The sequence below is a fragment of the Salmo salar genome, chromosome ssa17 (assembly GCF_905237065.1).
Source record: "Salmo salar chromosome ssa17, Ssal_v3.1, whole genome shotgun sequence".
NCBI lineage: Eukaryota > Metazoa > Chordata > Actinopteri > Salmoniformes > Salmonidae > Salmo > Salmo salar.
The window spans coordinates 74,533,918-74,553,662 of record NC_059458.1 but is presented as its reverse complement, the minus strand read 5'-3'; positions in this window follow the sequence as shown (position 1 = coordinate 74,553,662).

Below are 19,745 nucleotides of genomic sequence, written 5' to 3'. Positions count from 1 at the left end.
CAAGGTAGGAAGCAAGAGTAATGATGTGTTGATTGTGTTTGATGAGACCACAGGGTCTCACTTATACCCTATCCGACTAACTAATGCCGTAGAGAAAGAGGTAGTTGAAGTCGAATTAGCTCAGTTCATTGGAAATGGTAGATTATTAATATTGTGTGGTAGCCAGGCTCAGCAAGAGAAGATACTGAAAATGGAAAAGCTTAATTGGAAAGAAGATTAAAAGCCATGTTCCTGGTGCGTATGGTAGATTGAGGGGAGTCATCACTGGGGTCCCAATAGGATGCTCTCAATTGTGCATCTGTAAAGGTTTGTGAGGGTTTTAGGTGCCAAGCCAAATTTCTTCAGCCTCCTGAGGTTGAAGAGGTCTTGTTGCGACTTCTTCACCCACACTGTCTGTGCGGGTGGACGATTTCAGATCGTCAGTGATGTGTATGCCGAGGAACTTGAAGCTTTCCACCTTCTCTATTGCGGTCCCGTCGATGTGGATAGGGGCGTGCTGCCTCTGCTGTATCCTGAAGTCCACGATCAGCTCTGTTGATGTTGAGTGAGAGGTTCTTTTCCTGGCACCACACTCCCAGGGCCCTCACCTCCTCCCTGTAGGCTGTCTCGTCATTGTTGGTAATCAGGCCTACTACTGTTGTGTCGTCTGCAGACTTGATGATTGAGTTGGAGGCGTGTATGGCCGCGCAGTCATGGGTGAATAGGGAGTACAGTAGGGAGTTGAGCACGTACCCTTGTGGGGCCCCTGTGTTGAGGATCAGCACAGTGGAAGTGTTGTTTCGTACCTTTACCACCTGGGGGGCAGCCCGTCAGGAAGTCCAGGACCCAGTTGCACAGGGTGGGGTTCAGACCCAGGGCCCCGAGCTTAATGATGAGCTCGGAGGGTACTGTGGTGTTGAATGCTGAGTCAATTAACAGCATTCTTACATAGGTATTCCTCTTGTCCAGATGGGATAGGGAAGTGTGCAGTGCGATGGCGATTGCATCGTCTGTGGATCTATTGGGGCAGAGGTAGATGTGATATGATCCTTAACTAGCCTCTCAAAGCACTTCATGATGACAGTGCTACGGGGTGATAGTCCTTTATTTCAGTTACCTTTGCTTTCCTGGGTATGGGAACAATGGTGGATATCTTGAAGCAAGTGGGGACAGCAGACTCGGACAGGGAGAGATTGAATATGTCCGTAAACACTCCACCCAGCTGATCTGCACATGCTCTGAGGATGAGGCTAGGGATGCCGTTTGGGCTGGCAGCCTTTCGAGGGTTAACATGCTTAAATGTCTTACTCACGTCGGCCATGGTTAAGGAGAGCTCACAGTCCTTGGTAGCGGGCCATGTCGGTGGCACTGCCTCCGAAGAGCCCGGATCTCAATCCCATTGAGCACGTCTGGGACCTGTTGGATCGGAGGGTGAGGGCTAGGGCCATTCCCTCCAGAAATGTCTGGGAACTTGCAGGTGCCTTGGTTGAAGAGTGGGGTAACATCTCACAGCAAGAACTGGCAAATCTGGTGTAGTCCATGAGGAGGAGATGCACTGCAGTACTTGTTAGGTTAGATTACTTGTTAGATATTACCGCATGGTTGGAACTAGAAGCACAAGCATTTCGCTACACTCGCATTAACATCTGCTAACCATGTGTATGTGACAAATAACATTTGATTTGATTTGATTTGAGGAGGAGATGCACTGCAGTACTTAATGCAGCTGGTGGCCACACCAGATACTGACTGTTACTTTTGATTTTGACCCCCCGATTGTTCAGGGACACATTCTTCAATTTCTGTTAGTCACATGTCTGTGGAACTTGTTCAGTTTATGTCTCAGTTGTTGAATCTTGTTACGTTCATACAAATATTTACACATGTTAAGTTTGCTGAAAATAAACGCAGTTGACAGTGAGAGGCCGTTTCTTTTTTGCTGAGTTTGTGTCCTCGGAGAGTTTAATAAGGAAGCGCGAACTAATGAAGTCATATGAAAGCTAGAGTAAATAGTAGCCTGTGTGTGTGTGTGTGTGATATTAACCTTGACACCTTGACATTACACACCCTCAGCGAAGAAACATTTTCTCATGAAATCATGTAATTTATAGTTAGAGGAAAGGATTCCTGGAAACGCACCCTGCTACAAGCAGGAAACGCATTAGGGACAAACCAGAAATGTAACATATCTGTTTGATAGTAACCTGTCCTGAATGATGAATGTGTGAACTATCTTGTCATCTTTTTGGCTAACCACAATGGAACATTATAATCTTTTTGGGCATCAACTGGCAGAACAGGTTGAAGCAAAGTATAGTGCCATTGTTTTCAGGAAGGGGTGCTCATTTTGAAATGAGGGACAGGAGGTAGACTAAGGGCAAGGAAGCCACCTGAACTGCCCTACAAAGGCAAAGAGCAGTCTACGGAAACAGTGAATCTGAGAAAAATGGCTTTAAAGACATTTGTCACCAAAGGTAAAAGGTCAAGTAGTCAGAAATGTAGGCTACAACTTCTTTACCCATCAACCAATCATTGCCCTTCTTTATGAGCCGTTGGAAAAGCTGCTTGGTCTTGTTCAAGGCTCAATGGTGACCTTGCCTATGAGTTGTTGGTTTAGGCTGAGTGGGCTCAAAGTGTACTAGGCCTATGAGTTGTTGGTTTAGGCTGAGTGGGCTCAAAGTGTACTAGGCCTATGAGTTGTTGGTTTAGGTTGATGGTTTTTCTACTGTAGATTGTTGCTTCTAAACATAGAGTAGTCTAGACTTAGTTGTTGTTAGTGAGGTGACCTCTGAATCACTGTCTGCCATTTTTTAAGCTTTCATGAGTCTTATTTGCTTTACCTTGTAGACATACTGTCTATCTTGAAGTGACTATTGGTTGCATTGTGTTTGTGTGAATGTTGAGCAAATGGTTCACATGACTGTATAAGCAAAGCAGACCATCAGATAGGTTATACCCATAAATATGTTGATATGCAACCTGGAATAAAAATGTAAGAAGACCTGGGCTTCTATCTGAGAAATTAAAATGAGCTGTTTGTGAGCAATGTGGTTAGTCTACTGTACCTTATTGTTTCTTGTTCAGAGCACACTGGCCAGTAAACCGATACATTGTATCGAATTCACTTCACTGTTAGAAGCATGAGTTCTTCAAGTTTAGCACTGTATCCAGTATCCACAAATGTTTCTAGTGCTCCTAAATTCTGTCCGATACTGGAGATGTAGGTTTCACAGCTAGGAAGCACCAGTTCTAACTTTTGGAATCACATTCACAATTATTTAATAAATTAACTGTATTTCTGAAAGTTTGTATAAAAATAAAGTGAAACCTACATTACATGTCATTGGAGTGCTATTTAATATTTCCACATTAATTTTCCATCATCCCTATGACCATCATGATTCAAATAGGCTCCATTTATTAAAATATATTTCATTAATTTAATAATAATAATTTTATTTTGAAATAAAACATGGCAATGTTTCCTGCCATCTTAACTATTGACCTATTCTGGACTAAAATGTGGACATACACTACCGGTGAAAAGTTTTAGAACACCTACTCATTCAAGGGTTTTTCTTTATTTTTACTATTTTCTACATTGTAGAATAATAGTGAAGACATCAAAACTATGAAATAACACATGTAGTCATGTAGTCATGTTTTTGGTCACTACATGGAGTCATGTAGTAACCAAAAAGGTGTTAAGCAAATCAAAAAATATTTATATTTGAGATTCTTCAAATAACCACCCTTTGCCTTGATGACAGCTTTGCACACTCTTGGCATTCTCTCAACCAGCTTCATGAGGTTCATTCATTTCAATAAACAGGTGTGCATTGTTAAAAGTAAATCTGTGCAATTTATTTCCTTCTTAATGCGTTTGAGCCAATCAGTTGTGTTGTGACTCACCTGGACTCCATCACCTTCCTGAATTCCTTCCCTATATCTGTCACTCCCTTTGGTTCATTCCCCAGGTGTAATTGATTCTGTGTCATGTGTGTTCTCTAAACGTATTTCTTGTTTTGTGCACGATTTCCTGCAAGACAGGAATGTCAGTGTTCTGCCATGGCCAGCAAAGAGCCCGGATCTCAATCCCATTGAGCACGTCTGGGACCTGTTGGATCGGAGGGTGAGGGCTAGGGCCATTCCCTCCAGAAATGTCCGTGAACTTGCCGGTGCCTTGGTGGAAGAGTGGGGTAACACTCAATAAGCATTTTTCTACGGCTAGCCATGCTTTCCACCTGGCTACCCCTACCGCGGTCAACAACATTGCACCCCCCACAGCTACTCACCCAAGCCTTCCCCATTTCTCTTTCTCCCAAATCCAGTCAGCTGATGTTCTGAAAGAGCTGCAAAATCTGGACCCCTACAAATCAGCCGGGCTAGACAATCTGGACCCTTTCTTTCTAAAATGATCTGCCGAAATTGTTGCAACCCCATATTACTAGCCTGTTCAACCTCTCTTTCGTGTCGTCTGAGATTCCCAAAGATTGGAAAGCAGCTGCTGTCATCTCCCTCTTCAAAGGAGGGGACACTCTTGACCCAAACTGCTACAGACCTATATCTATCCTACCCTGCCTTTCTAAGGTCTTCAAAAGCCAAGTCAACAAACAGATTACTGACCATTTCGAATCCCACCGCACCTTCTCCGCTATGCAATCTGGTTTCAGAGCTGGTCATGGGTGCACCTCAGCCACGCTCAAGGTCCTAAATGATATCGTAACCGTCATTGATAAGAAACAATACTGTGCTGCCGTATTCATTGACCTGGCCAAGGCTTTCGACTTTGTCAATCACCACATCCTCATCGGCAGACTCAATAGCCTTGGTTTCTCAAATGATTGCCTCGCCTGGTTCACCAACTACTTCTCTGATAGAGTTCAATGTGTCAAATCGGATGGCCTGTTGTCCGGGCCTCTGATAGTCTCTATGGGGGTGCTACAGGGTTCAATTCTCCGGCCGATTGTCAAACATTTCACACTATCATACAATTTCAGAGTGGAACACTTTAGTCATTATTCTAACACATACAAATTATTCTAACAACAGTCCTCTTCTGGCTGTGCCGGGTGGAGATTATAACAGAACATGGCCAAGATTTTCAAATGTTCATAGATGACCAGCAGGGTCAAATAATAATAAACTGGAGCAGCAGCACGGCCAGGTGGACTGGGGACAGCAAGGAGTCATCAGACCAGGTAGTCCTGAGGCATGGTCCTAGGACTCAGGTCCTCCGAGAGTGAGAGAGAAAGAAAGACAATTAGAGAGAGCATACTTAAATTCACACAGGACACCGGATAAGACAGGAGAAATACTCCAGATATAACAGACTGACCCTAGCCCCCCGACACATAAACTACTGCAGCATAGATGCTGGAGGCTGAGACAGGAGGGGTCAGGAGACAGTGTGCCCCCATCCGACGATACCCCGGACAGGGCCAAACAGGCAAGATATAACCCCACCCACTTTGCCAAAGCACAGCCCCCACACCACTAGAGGGATATCTCTAACCACCAACCTACCATCCTGAGACAAGGCCGAGTATAGCCCACAAAGATCTCCGCCACGGCACAACCCAAGGGGGGCGCCAACCCGGACAGGAAGATCACGTCAGTGACTCAACCCACTCAAGTGACGCACCCCTCCTAGGGACGGCACGGAAGAGCACCAGTAAGCCAGTGACTCAGCCCCTGTAATAGGGTTAGAGGCAGAGAAACCCAGTGGAGAGAGGGGAACTGGCTAGGCAGAGACAGCAAGGGTGGTTCATTGTGTCAGTGATTCTCTCGTTAACACAGGTGTGAGTGTTGACGATGACAAGGCTGGAGATCACTCTATCATGATGATTGAGTTCAAATAACAGACTGGAAGCTTCAAAAGGAGGGTGGTGCTTGGAATCCTTGTTCTTCCTCTGTCAACCATGGTTACCTGCAAGGAAATGCGTACTGTCATCATTGCTTTGCACAAAAAGGGCTTCACAGGCAAGGATATTGCTGCCAGTAAGATTGCACCTAAATCAACCATTTATTGGATCATCAAGAACTTCAAGGAGAGCGGTTCAATTGTTGTGAAGAAGGCTTCAGGGCGCCCAAGAAAGTCCAGCAAGCGCCAGGACTGTCTCCTAAAGTTGATTCAGCTGTGGGATTGAGGCACCACCAGTACAGGAATGGCAGCAGGCAGGTGTGAGTGCATCTGCGCACACAGTGAGGCGAAGACTTTTGGAGGATGGCCTGGTGTCAAGAAGGGCAGCAAAGAAGCCACTTCTCTCCAGGAAAAACATCAGGGACAGATTGATATTCTGCCAAAAGTACAGGGATTGGACTGCTGAGGACTGGGGTAAAGTCATTTTCTCTGATTAATCCCCTTTACGATTGTTTGGGGCATCCGGAAAAAAGCTTGTCTGGAGAAGACAAGGTGAGCGCTAACATCAGTCCTGTGTCATGCCAACAGTAAAGCATCCTGAGACCATTCATTTTTGGGGTTGCTTCTCAGCCAAGGGAGAGGGCTCAATCACAATTTTGCCTAAGAACACAGCCATGAATAAAGAATGGTACCAACACATCCTCCAAGAGCAACTTCTCCCAACCATCCAGGAACAGTTTGGTGACGAACAATGCCTTTTCCATCAGGATGGAGCACCTTGCCATAAGGCAAAAGTGATAATTAAGTGGCTTGGGGAAAAAAACATAGATATTTTGGGTCCATGGCCAGGAAACTCCCTAGACCTTAATCCCATTGAGAACTTGTAGTCACGCCTCAAGAGGCGGGTGGACAAACAAAAACCCACATATTCTGACAAACTCCAAGCATTGATTATGCAAGAATGGGCTGCCATCAGTCAGGATGTGGCCCAGAAGTTAATTGACAGCATGCCAGGGCGGATTGCAGAGGTCTTGAAAAAGAAGGGTCAACACTGCAAATATTCTCTTTACATCAACTTCATATAATTGTCAATAAAGACCTTTGACACTTATGAAAGGCTTGTAATTATACTTCAGTATTCCATAGTAACATGTGACAAAAATATCTAAAGACACTGAAGCAGCAAACTTTGTGGAAATTAATATTTGTGTCATTCTCAAAACTTTTGGCCACGACTCTTATATAGACGTCCTAGACTACCTCTTTCAGGTAATAAATTCAATGCCGTATTAGCCTAATATTTAGCTAATTAATGATGGGTTATGCATAATAAGCTTCAAACGTATAGAATCTGTCTCTTGCACAATATGTACGCACCTGTGCTCCGCTGGCCTCGCTCCTTAAAAAATACTCCTTAGCTCTTGGAGTCCTATGCAGGAAAAGCTAGACTAAAATAGCTTGCTAGACATCATTTTTTTAAACATTTTTTATACCAACAAACTATTCGAAGAGGGATGCAAGCTCTTGTTTGCTGAATGTTAAATACAGCAGCCAATAGAACTCACGGGTAGTATGAAAGGAGGGAATGTGCGATGGCAGTAGGCTATAGCAGTTATTTATTCAGACCCATAACCATTCAATCTTTGTGAAGAGAAGTGAATGCCTTCTGCATCTAATTATAGTCCTATATTATTCAAGGATGTCATTAGAATGTTGAAGATAGAGACAAATACACTTATTTCAATTAACTGTTGAAACCGAGGAAGGAATGAAGCAACAATAGAGAAAGAGGAAGTAGGCTAATAACATTAAGGGAAATATTATGAAAGGTATATATGCATCAGACGACCAGTTATACAAATGGGCCCTATTATATTTCAAAATAAAAATCACATTCGCTAGCCTATATTGTAACTTTGTTGGCCGCATTTGCTGCACCAGAATCACATGTTTTCTACCTACTTTATCATGGTTTGAACGATGTGCGTGATTCCAGTCCATATAATACAGTACAATACAATAGAGCACAGTAATACAGTTCACACTCAAAAGGATTAGCATACTGGAGCTAGTTTCATTTATTACCCAAGAGAGCATAATAGCTAGCTACATCTACGGGCTTTGTTTTTCTGTTGTGTGTAATGTGCAGCACCCTATATCATACAGTAGCAGTCAAAAGTTTGGACACACCTACTCATTCAAGAGTTTTTCTTTATTTTTTACTATTTTCTAAATTGTAGAATTACAATGAAGACATCAAAACTATGAAATAACACATATGGAATCATGTATTAACCAAAAAAGTGCTAAACAAATATATTTTTATAGTTGAGATTCTTCAAAGTAGCCACCCTTTGCCTTGATGACAGCTTTGCACACTCTTGGCATTCTCTCAACCAACTTACATTTACATTTACGTCATTTAGCAGACACTCTTATCCAGAGCGACTTACAAATTGGTGCATTCACCTTATGATATCCAGTGGAACAGCCACTTTACAATGGTACATCTATATCTTTTTTGGGGGGGGAGGGTGGGGGGGGGGGGGGTTAGAAGGATTACTTAATCCTATCCCAGGTATTCCTTAAAGAGGTGGGGTTTCAGGTGTCTCCGGAAGGTGGTGATTGACTCCGCTGTCCTGGCGTCGTGAGGGAGCTTGCTCCACCATTGGGGTGCCAGAGCAGCGAACAGTTTTGACTGGGCTGAGCGGGAACTGTTCTTCCGCAGAGGTAGGGAGGCGAGCAGGCCAGAGGTGGATGAACGCAGTGCCATTCTTTGGGTGTAGGGACTGATCAGAGCCTGAAGGTACGAAGGTGCCGTTCCCCTCACAGCTCCGTAAGCAAGCACCATGGTCTCGCAGCAGATGCGAGCTTCAACTGGAAGCCAGTGGAGTGTGCGGAGGAGCGGGGTGACGTGAGAGAACTTGGGAAGGTTGAACACCAGACGGGCTGCGGCGTTCTGGAGGAGTTGTAGGGGTGTAATGGCACAGGCAGGGAGCCCCGCCAACAGCGAGTTGCAGTAATCCAGGTGGGAGATGACAAATGCCTGGATTAGGACCTGCGCCGCTTCCTGTGTAAAGCAGGGTCGTACTCTGCGAATGTTGTAGAGCATGAACCTACAGGATCGGGTCACCGCCTTGATGTTAGCAGAGAATGACAGGGTGTTGTCCAGGGTCACGCCAAGGCTCTTAGCACTCTGGGAGGAGGACACAATGGAGTTGTTAACCGTGATGGCGAGATCATGGAACGGGCAGTCCTTCCCCGGGAGGAAGAGCAGCTCCGTCTTGCCGAGGTTCAGCTTGAGGTGGTGTTCCGTCATCCACACTGATATGTCTGCCAGACATGCAGAGATGCGATTCGCCACCTGGTTATCAGAAGGGGGAAAGGAGAAGATCAATTGTGTGTCGTCTGCGTAGCAATGATAGGAGAGACCATGTGAGGATATGACAGAGCCAAGTGACTTGGTGTATAGCGAGAATAGGAGAGGGCCTAGAACTGAGCCCTGGGGGACACCAGCGGTGAGAGCACGTGGTATGGAGACGGATTCTCGCCACGCCACCTGGTAGGAGCGACCTGTCAGGTAGGACGCAATCCAAGAGTGAGCCGCGCCGGAGATGCCCAACTCGGAGAGGGTGGAGAGGAGGATCTGATGGTTCACAGTATCAAAGGCAGCAGATAGGTCTAGAAGGATGAGAGCAGAGGAGAGAGAGTTAGCTTTAGCAATGCGGACAGCCTCCGTGACACAGAGAAGAGCAGTCTCAGTTGAATGACCAGTCTTGAAACCTGACTGATTTGGATCAAGAAGGTCATTCTGAGAGAGATAGCAAGAGAGCTGGCCAAGGACGGAATGCTCAAGAGTTTTGGAGAGAAAAGAAAGAAGGGATACTAGTCTGTAGTTGTTGACATCGGAGGGATCAAGTGTAGGTTTTTTGAGAAGGGGTGCAACTCTTGCTCTCTTGAAGACGGAAGGGACGCAGCCAGCGGTCAAGGATGAGTTGATGAGCGAGGTGAGGTAAGGGAGAAGGTCTCCGGAAATGGTCTGGAGAAGAGAGGAGGGGATAGGATCAAGCGGGCAGGTTGTTGGGCGGCCGGCCGTCACAAGTCGCAAGATTTCATCTGGAGAGAGAGGGGAGAAAGAGGTCAAAGCATAGGGTAGGGCAATGTGAGCAGGACCAGCGGTGTCGTTTGACTTAACAAACGAGGATCGGATGTCGTCAACCTTCTTTTCAAAATGGTTGACAAAGTCATCCGCAGAGAGGGAGGAGGGGGGGAGGATTCAGGAGGGAGGAGAAGGTGGCAAAGAGCTTCCTAGGGTTAGAGGCAGATGCTTGGAATTTAGAGTGGTAGAAAGTGGCTTTAGCAGCAGAAACAGAGGAAGAAAATGTGGAGAGGAGGGAGTGAAAAGATGCCAGGTCCACAGGGAGGCTAGTTTTCCTCCATTTCCGCTCGGCTGCCCAGAGCCCTGTTCTGTGAGCTCGCAATGAGTCGTCAAGCCACGGAGCAGGAGGGGAGGACCGAGCCGGCCGGGAGGATAGGGGACATAGAGAGTCAAAGGATGCAGAATGGGCGGAGAGGAGGGTTGAGGAGGCAGAATCAGGAGATTGATTGGAGAAGGTTTGAGCAGAGGGAAGAGATGATATGATGGAAGAGGAGAGAGTAGCAGGAGAGAGAGAGCGAAGGTTGCGACGGTGCAATACCATCTGAGTAGGGGCAGAGTGAGTAGTGTTGGATGAGAGCAAGAGGGAAAAGGATACAAGGTAGTGGTCGGAGACTTGGAGAGGAGTTGCAGTGAGATTAGTAGAAGAACATCACCTAGTAAAGATGAGGTCAAGCGTATTGCCTGCCTTGTGAGTAGGGGGGGACGGTGAGAGGGTGAGGTCAAAAGAGGAGAGGAGTGGAAAGAAGGAGGCAGAGAGAAATGAGTCAAAGGTAGACGTAGGGAGGTTAAAGTCACCCAGAATTGTGAGGGGTGAGCCATCCTCAGGAAAGGAACTTATCAAGGCGTCAAGCTCATTGATGAACTCTCCAAGGGAACCTGGAGGGCGATAAATGATAAGGATGTTAAGCTTGAATGGGCTAGTGACTGTGACAGCATGGAATTCAAAGGAGGAGATAGACAGATGGGTCAGGGGAGAAAGAGAGAATGTCCACTTGGGAGAGATGAGGATTCCAGTGCCACCACCCCGCTGACCAGATGCTCTCGGGGTATGCGAGAACACGTGGTCAGACGAGGAGAGAGCAGTAGGAGTAGCAGTGATTTCTGTGGTAATCCACATTCGAGGGACTGGAGGGTAGCATATGCTGAGGTGAACTCTGCCTTGTTGGCCGCAGACCGGCAGTTCCAGAGGCTGCTGGAGACCTGGAATTCCACGTGGGTCGTGCGCGCTGGGACCACCAGGTTAGAGTGGCAGCGGCCATGCGGTGTGAAGCGTTTGTGTGGCCTGTGCAGAGAGGAGAGAACAGGGATAGACAGACACATAGTTGACAGGCTACAGGAGAGGCTACGCTAATGCAAAGGAGATTGGAATGAAAATTAACTAAACAACTGGGGAAGCGATAGAGCAGGGCCTCCCTCACTAACCATTCACTGAAACACTCAAATATAACCTTTCCAACTTCCACTTTAGAAATTATAATTGATGTAAACTACAGTGGTTCAATGTTTCCAGGAATAGGCTCAAACTTAGTTTATTCAGCTAGATAACTTGGTACAGTATTCTTCCGTGAAACCCACCCAGTGCACCGTATCCTATGACGCCGTAGCTAACTAGCATGCTAGCATCCAATAACACACGGTTAGCACCAATACTTGGTTACAACAAACTACCAATGGATCATTCGTGTCCGTGTCTAGTTCCTTTCACAACGCAGAAGTAATTAAACGTTGGCTAGCTAACACAAAGACAGTCCTGCTAGCTACACAAGTGGACTACACAACTCGAAAGTTCAGAAAGTTAAGCTTACGTTGCAAAAATCTTATTGACAAAAAATTATACAGTACTGCTAGCTGGTAGAGTTGGCTAGCTAGCAGTGGCTGTGTTTACTTTTATCTTTGATACAAAGACAACTATGTAGCTAGCTAACATTACACTAATCAAATCGTTCCGTTGTAATGTATTTAGTTTCTACAGTACTGCTAGTTGGTAAAGTTGGCTAGCTAGCAGTGACTGTGGTGCTGTGGAAAACGGCGCGAACGAATGAACGAATACAATTGGCTAGCTAACCTTGTTAGTTTCTCAAAGTTAGTTTCTCTCAAAGCTACACCTACACCTTTAGCTACACCTTTATCCTTGATGCAAAGACAACTATGTAGCTAGCTAGCTAACATTACACTAATCAAATCGTTCCGTTGTAATGTAATGTAATGAAATGTAATATTACCCGCGGAGCAAAGTACAGCACGACTACTCACTCACCCGCGGAGCGAAATACAGCACAACTACTCACTCCAGCATCCAGACCACAATCATGAGGAATGCTTTTCCAACAGTCTTGAAAGAGTTCCCACATATGCTGAGCACTTGTTGGCTGCTTTTCCTTCAATCTGCGGTTCAATTCATCCCAAACCATCTCACAGAGACTAGAGAAGCTTTAACCAAGTTTTAATCCTTCCCAAAGATTCTGTACAGCTGAAAACAGACAACTCAACATTTATCCCACTCAGATACAGTGAGGGAAAAAAGTATTTGATCCCCTGCTGATTTTGTACGTTTGCCCATTGACAAAGAAATGATCAGTCTATCATTTTAATGGTAGGTTTATTTGAACAGTGAGAGACAGAATAACAACAAAAAAATCCAGAAAAACGCATGTCAAAAATGTTATGAAATAAGTATTTGACCCCCTCTCAAACAGAAAGATTTCTGGCTCCCAGGTGTCTTTTATACAGGTAACGAGCTGAGATTAGGAGCACACTCTTAAAGGGACACAGAAGCAATCAATCAATCAGATTCCAAACTCTCCACCATGGCCAAGACCAAAGAGCTCTCCAAGGATGTCAGGGACAAGATTGTAGACCTACACAAAGCTGGAATGGGCTACAAGACCATCGCCAAGCAGCTTGGTGAGAAGGTGACAACAGTTGGTGCGATTATTCGCAAATGGAAGAAACACAAAAGAACTGTCAAGTCTCCCTCGGCCTGGGGCTCCATGCAAGATCTCACCTCGTGGAGTTGCAATGATCATGAGAACGGTGAGGAAACAGCCCAGAACTACATGGGAGGATCTTGTCAATGATCTAAAGGCAGCTGGGACCATAGTCACCAAGAAAACAATTGGTAACACACCACGCCGTGAAGGACTGAAATCCTGCAGCGCCCGCAAGGTCCCTCTGCTCAAGAAAGCACATATACATGCCCGTCTGAAGTTTGACAATGAACATCTGAATGATTCAGAGGACAACTGGGTGAAAGTGTTGTGGTCAGATGAGACCAAAATGGAGCTCTTTGGCGAGGTGGGTTGCTAGCCCAAATTAAACGTATTTGGCTAAGGTGTATGCCATCCTGGACGTCTGCGAGGAAGTGGACCAAAAATACAAGAAGTTGGAAGACGCCATCTCAAAACTCGAGGAGAAATTTGATTATTACGAACATTTCCAAAGGCACTCGAATTTGAGACTTCATGGTTTCCCAGAGGCTGTGGAGGGAAGAGCGGCGATCTCCTTTCTACAGGAATGGATTCCCTAAATTCTGGATCTACCACCTCCCGCGCACCCACTGGAGATTGAGAGGGCCCATCGCACCCTACGGAGGTGGCTGCCTGGCCAGGTTGCACCCAGGGCATTTGTCATTAAATTTCTACGGTACCAGGACACTGTTCGCATCCTCTCTGCCACCCGAGCAAAGGGAGAGCTCAAGTACGGAGATGCCAGAATCATGATCTTTCCGGATCTTTCTCCCACACTACACAAGAGGAGGATGACTTTCTCCCCACTGAAGAGACTCCTGCGTCGGGCTGGCTTGGCATACGGCCTGCGCTACCCAGCGACTTTGTGGACCGAAACCAAGAATGGTGAGCGCACATTTGACTCTGTGAAGATGGCTGAAACATATATGAGGAAAGAACTTCCTGACTTGTTCACGTCTACTACAACCCGAGGAACTGTCTTTTGAACTTGGATACAGTGGACAGTGAACTGTTAGCACATGAGGAAAGAACGAAATGACTCATATGATCGACTGGCTGGCTGGCTAGATGGCTAGCGTGATAATGACTGGCGAGGTGAAGTTGGATCATAGCTAATGTTGGCTGTGCTATTTAGCGAGCTCGCTAAGTTTACAAGGGTGTAGCTATAGCTACTATACATCCACACTATGCCAGGTAGTTACATTTTTGCTGTATACTTTTATTTTATGCAGAGAGGTCCAGTCGTGTTTGGTTAAATAGTTATGTGGCTTTTGACTGGGTTTCAAGCCTAACTACGTTGTTTATATTACTTCAGGGGATTTTAGCTACTATTACGTTTGCTGGCTTGTTTATTGTTAGAGATGTATGCTGGCGTTAGTGATACCGAGACAGGGATAAACTACTTACTGGCTGGCCGCCTAATTGCCAGCTAGCTGATAGCTTTACACTTGTGTATGTGTATACGTGTGTGTGTGTATATGTATAATATTTTTTGGGGGAGGGTGAACTCAGGAGGATGGTGATTGTTTAACTACTTGTCCCTATTTTATATTTGAGAGATGATAGTTATTGTCTGGTAAAGGTTTTCATTTATACATCATAGCTCGATGTCTTTTTTCCTGACCTGCTGGGGTGCGTTTGTGGTCATCGCTTTTGTTGCCGCGCGGCACAGGTTTCAGGGCGCATTGGGGAATGCTGATTGGTTGACATTTGGGTGTGCGGGTAGGCGCTGTTGGTGACTGAACGCACCCAAGTTTTTATTTTTGAGACATGCTCAAGTGGGGCCAAATAGTCTGGTCTTTATTGTTGTTATCAAATTGTATTTTGTTACTTGACTAACAATATTTTCATGCTACAAGGAACAGTCAATGTACTTCTAATTCCATATACATATAATTTAGAATTATCCTAATTTGAGCGATGTTATGCATAGCAGGTACATCTAGCTTAAAGACTAGCGTCTAAGGATATGGGTTCTTTAACTCCCTCAGTTGGGGAGGAGGTTGGGTGGGTTTGTGGTAGGGTCAGGCAATTAGCTCACGAGATGTTTACTACTTTATACTTTCATAATTTCATTTTGTACACGTTGTATATACTCAACGCAATTTTGTTTCTTTCCTTTTCCCTACTTCTTATTTTCTTTAAAGATGTCGGCACCTAATAACTATAGATTTATGACACTTAACATTAGAGGTACTAAATGCCCAGTCAAGTGCAAACGCATTCTGAATTATCTAAAGCAGCATAAGGTTGATTTGGCTCTTCTTCAGGAGACACACCTGACTCACTCTGAGCATGATAAACTGAAGAGAGCTAAAATATTAAAAGCAGAAATGAAACACTTTGGACTTGTAGACTTATGGAGATTTCACAATCAAAAGGTTAAAGAATACTCATTTTTCTCCCCTGTCCATAACAGTTACTCTAGAATTGACTTATTTCTTATTCCTGCAGCCAAGGGAAGTTTAACTACTGGGTGTAAGTACTTACCAAGATGTATATCAGATCATTCTGCCCTGCTGGCTTCAGTACCAGTCAGTAGAGCACAGCCACCCTCAAGAAGATGGAGGTTTGGCACATACTTACTAAATAATCCCACATTTGTAACACTTCTGAACACTCATATAGACATATTTTTTAGCACCAATAACAACTCTGCCTCCCCCTAATATTATGGGAAGCTCTCCTTGTACATCTGAGGGGGCAAATCATATCCTTTAGTTCAGGTGCTCGTAAGATGTATAAGGCTCAAGTAAATTCATTGGAGAATGAAATCAGAGATAGTGTAACATTTGACAACTCAACTCTACAAAAATTAGACTCAAAGCGATTGGAATATAACACCCTGACGACCCATAAAGCGGAAAATGCTCTTAGGAGAACAAAACTACTACGAACATGGAGATAAAGCAGGAAAGTTGCTTACTTGGCAGATAAGACAAGAGGATGCAAGTAGAGTTGTTAGCTTTATTAAGCTGCCTAATAACACAGTTGTTCACAGTCCTGAGGAAATTAATCTAGTCTTTAGGGAGTTTTATGAAACATTGTACAAGTCTGAAGGGGATGCCCCTGCCACAATGCATGAGTTTTTGAACAAACTCAATGTACAAATTTTAACTGATGAGGATAGAGAGCACTTGGAGAAAGAGATTACATCAGAGGAAATTAGGGAATCCATTTTCAACAGTGCTGGGGGAAAATCACCAGGGTTAGATGGATTCCCGATTGAATTCTATCGATCCTTTTTACCCAAACTAATTGAGCCTCTTTGCAGTATGTTTAACTATGCCATTGAGACAGAAAAGCTCCCAGACACACTTGAACAGGCACTGATCACAGTTTTGTTAAAACCTGGGAAAGATCCTCTGCTTTGTGGGTCGTATAGACCAATATCTCTATTGAACACTTCATATAAGATTCTTGCGAAGCTCATAGCTCTTAGACTGGATAAGGTTCTTCCGGACTTGGTTGATATGGACCAAACAGGCTTTGTAAGAAACCGCTCATCTACTGATAATATCAGAAGATTATTTAATATTATGCATTATGTAGAGAATGGCCAAGAATCTGTAGTGGCGGCTTCATTAGATGCGGAAAAAGCTTTTGACCACATAGAATGGAACTACCTGTTTGAAGTTTTACAGAGGATGATTATTGGACCTAAGTATGTTGGTCTGATTAGATTACTGTACAAATGTCCGGTAGCTCAGATCCTGACTAATGGAAACATTTCCTCACAGTTCTCTATATCACGTGGCACAAGACAGGGTTGTCCCGCTAGTCCTCTCCTTTTTTCTTTGGCTATAGAGCCACTGGCAGAAGCTTTTAGATCTCATCCATCCATCCATGGTGTTCGTATAGGTGGGTGTGAACATCTGGTCTCGCTATATGCCGATGACATTTTACTTTACCTCACTAAACCAGAAATTTTACTCCGAGCATTAGTTGACATCCTGAAAAAATATGGGATCTTTCCAGGATATAAAATAAACCCATCGAAGAGTATAATTATGCCTTTTAACAGGGCAGCTATGCAGAACCCAATCTTATACCAGCCGTTTTATCTTGGATTGCAAATTCCTTCTGAAATTATTAAGACATATCAACTGAACTATACTCCACTTCTCAAAAAGGTTGGGGAAGAATTGGATAGATGGCGGGATTTAACCAATTTCTCTTATTGGGCGGGTCAATTGTGTAAAGATGAATATATTACCAAAATTCTTGTACCTTTTTCAAACCTTGCCCTTTCCTATTCCCAAAGCTTTTTTCAAACAACTTAATAGGAAGGTTTCTTAATTTCTGTGGAAAGGGAAACCCCCCAGAGTGAAACTCACAACTTTATGCAAACCATACTCATAAGGAGGGCTTACTCTACCTGACTTCCAGTTGTATTACTGGGCATCTCAGTTAAAGGCTGTGTGGGTATGGCAAGATACAACAAGTTCACCCTCTTTGAGACAGATAGAGGAGGAGTGTCTAACCCCTGCTACATTGGCATCTATACCTTATATTAGCCCACCTAAAGCTTTGCTAGGTTTCATAAACAACCCTTTCATTAAAAACACTTTAAATATATGGATTGAAGTCTGTAAACAAACAGAAGTCCTTAGATCTATATATGAACAAACACCTTTCTATAATAACCCCATCTTACCCAAAGCCCTTAGAGATGGTATTACATTTTCTTGGTTCAACAAAGGAATTAAAACATTTGGTAATCTCTATAGAGAAGGTGAACTACTATCCTTTCAACATGTGGCATCTCATTTTCAGTTACCTCAAACTCATTTCTTCAAGTACCTACAGGTTAGGCATTACATTGCCACTCAGCAGGGAGGTAGGATTCAGCCCATGAGTAAACCTAAAACTGATAAACTGAGGCTGGAGAGGAAAGTTTCATTTCCTACATGTACTCTGGTCTTCAAGCTCTGTTGGGGAACGATGAACCTCTGTAAGCTTGCATGAAGTGGCATGATGACCTTGGTCTCATTGTTGAGGATGAGAAATGGGGAAATCTCTTTTTAGATGCTCAGCGTCTTTCATTTAACACAAGGCCAAGTTGATGCAATTCAGTATATTACATAGACCAGAGATACACCAGAGAGACTGTATGAGATCAATTCTAAATATTCTAAATTTTTCCCAAGGTGTAAAACGGGAGTAGGCACACTTATACATGTGTTTTTGTCCTGCCCTGAACTAAGCAATTATTGGAAAGGCATTATTCAGATCTTATCACAGGTCACTAATATGACGGTACCACTAGATCCTTCCCTTACACTTCTTGGAGATGATTCTGTTCTACCAGTTAATATTTGTAGCAAAACCAGATTCATTAAATTGGCAGTCATTGCAGCCATTAAATGCACAGCTATTATACGGAAGAGTGACACTCCGCCAAGCAAGCAGATGTGGCTAAAATAACTATCTTCCTATATTCCATCTGAAAAAATAACATACAATTTACGTAATAAATCCTTTGAATTTACTGATGTCTGGGGGGACTTAGATTTTGATTTATTTTTTCCCCCCCAAAGCTCTGTCCCCACTCTCAAAGAGGAATTCCTGTTTTACTTACCCTCAAACTTTGGAATCAAAGAGGCCAATATTCCACTCATTCAGCGTATCTTTACAAAGCTGTCCATTTATTGGCCTTGACCTCTGCATTTAAGTACAGCAATAAAGAAATGTTAGAAACATAGCTAGCTAGCTAAACTAACGTGGATACAACATATTTAAGGTAAACGTTAGCTAGCTAACAGAATTTGCACACATCCTGCTCAAATTCACAAGTCCGAGTAAAGCTGCAGCTGTCAGAAACCATTGAAAACTGGTACAGTAACGCTAGCTAACTCAATCAATCAACATAAAAGCAGGAAATAAGCCTGTCAATTAGCTTGGTTAAATTAACCCAGATGAAAAAAAAAAAAAATAGCACAGTTGGTTAGGGCCCGTAAAACGGCAGCCATTCCCTCTAGCACCAGCCATCCCATGCCTGCAGCTTTGTGATCATTGGTCCCAATAAGGGCTGTATTCTGATTGATTCTGTGCATTGTCGTAAAGCGCACTTCTGTTTCATCCATTCTTGTCAAATGTATTTTTAATTTATTTGTATTTTATTTAACCTTTATTTTATCAGGGAGCCATACTGAGACCAAGGTCTCTTTTAAAGATAAGCCCTGGATTACATAAATTACACACATCAAAATAAAAATACAAAATCAAAGCAGAAAGAAAAACAAAGAGACAGAAAAAAAACCTAAGACAATCATCAGTAAAAAAGTCCTCAATCAGCATTCTGAAGTATCCTAGAGGCACCAAAACATCACATTTTTGAAAATGTTGAAGATTGTTCCACAAATGAGATGGAAAAAAACTAAAAGCTGATTTACCTAACTCAGTAAAGAGCAAATGAATTTCCATTTAGCGATCCCTGAGACCGGGTGTGATATCTTGTTTAGTGATGTTGTTAGGTACAGAGGGAGTTTTTGTAAAATGGCTTTATAAATGAAAACATAGGAAAGTATCAACCTACGTGACATCAAAGAGGCCCAGCCAACTTTCTGGTAGAGAATGCAGTGATGAGTGCTAAAACTGTTGCCTGTAATAAAGCGCAGTGGCTATGATAAACTCCATCTAACGCTTTAATGAAGTGGCAGCTGTGTTCATATAGATGATGTCGCCATAGTCTAGGACCAATAGGAACGTTGACAGAATAACCTGCTTTCTACTATTTATCGAGAGGCAGGACCTATTTCTATAGAATAATACTTTT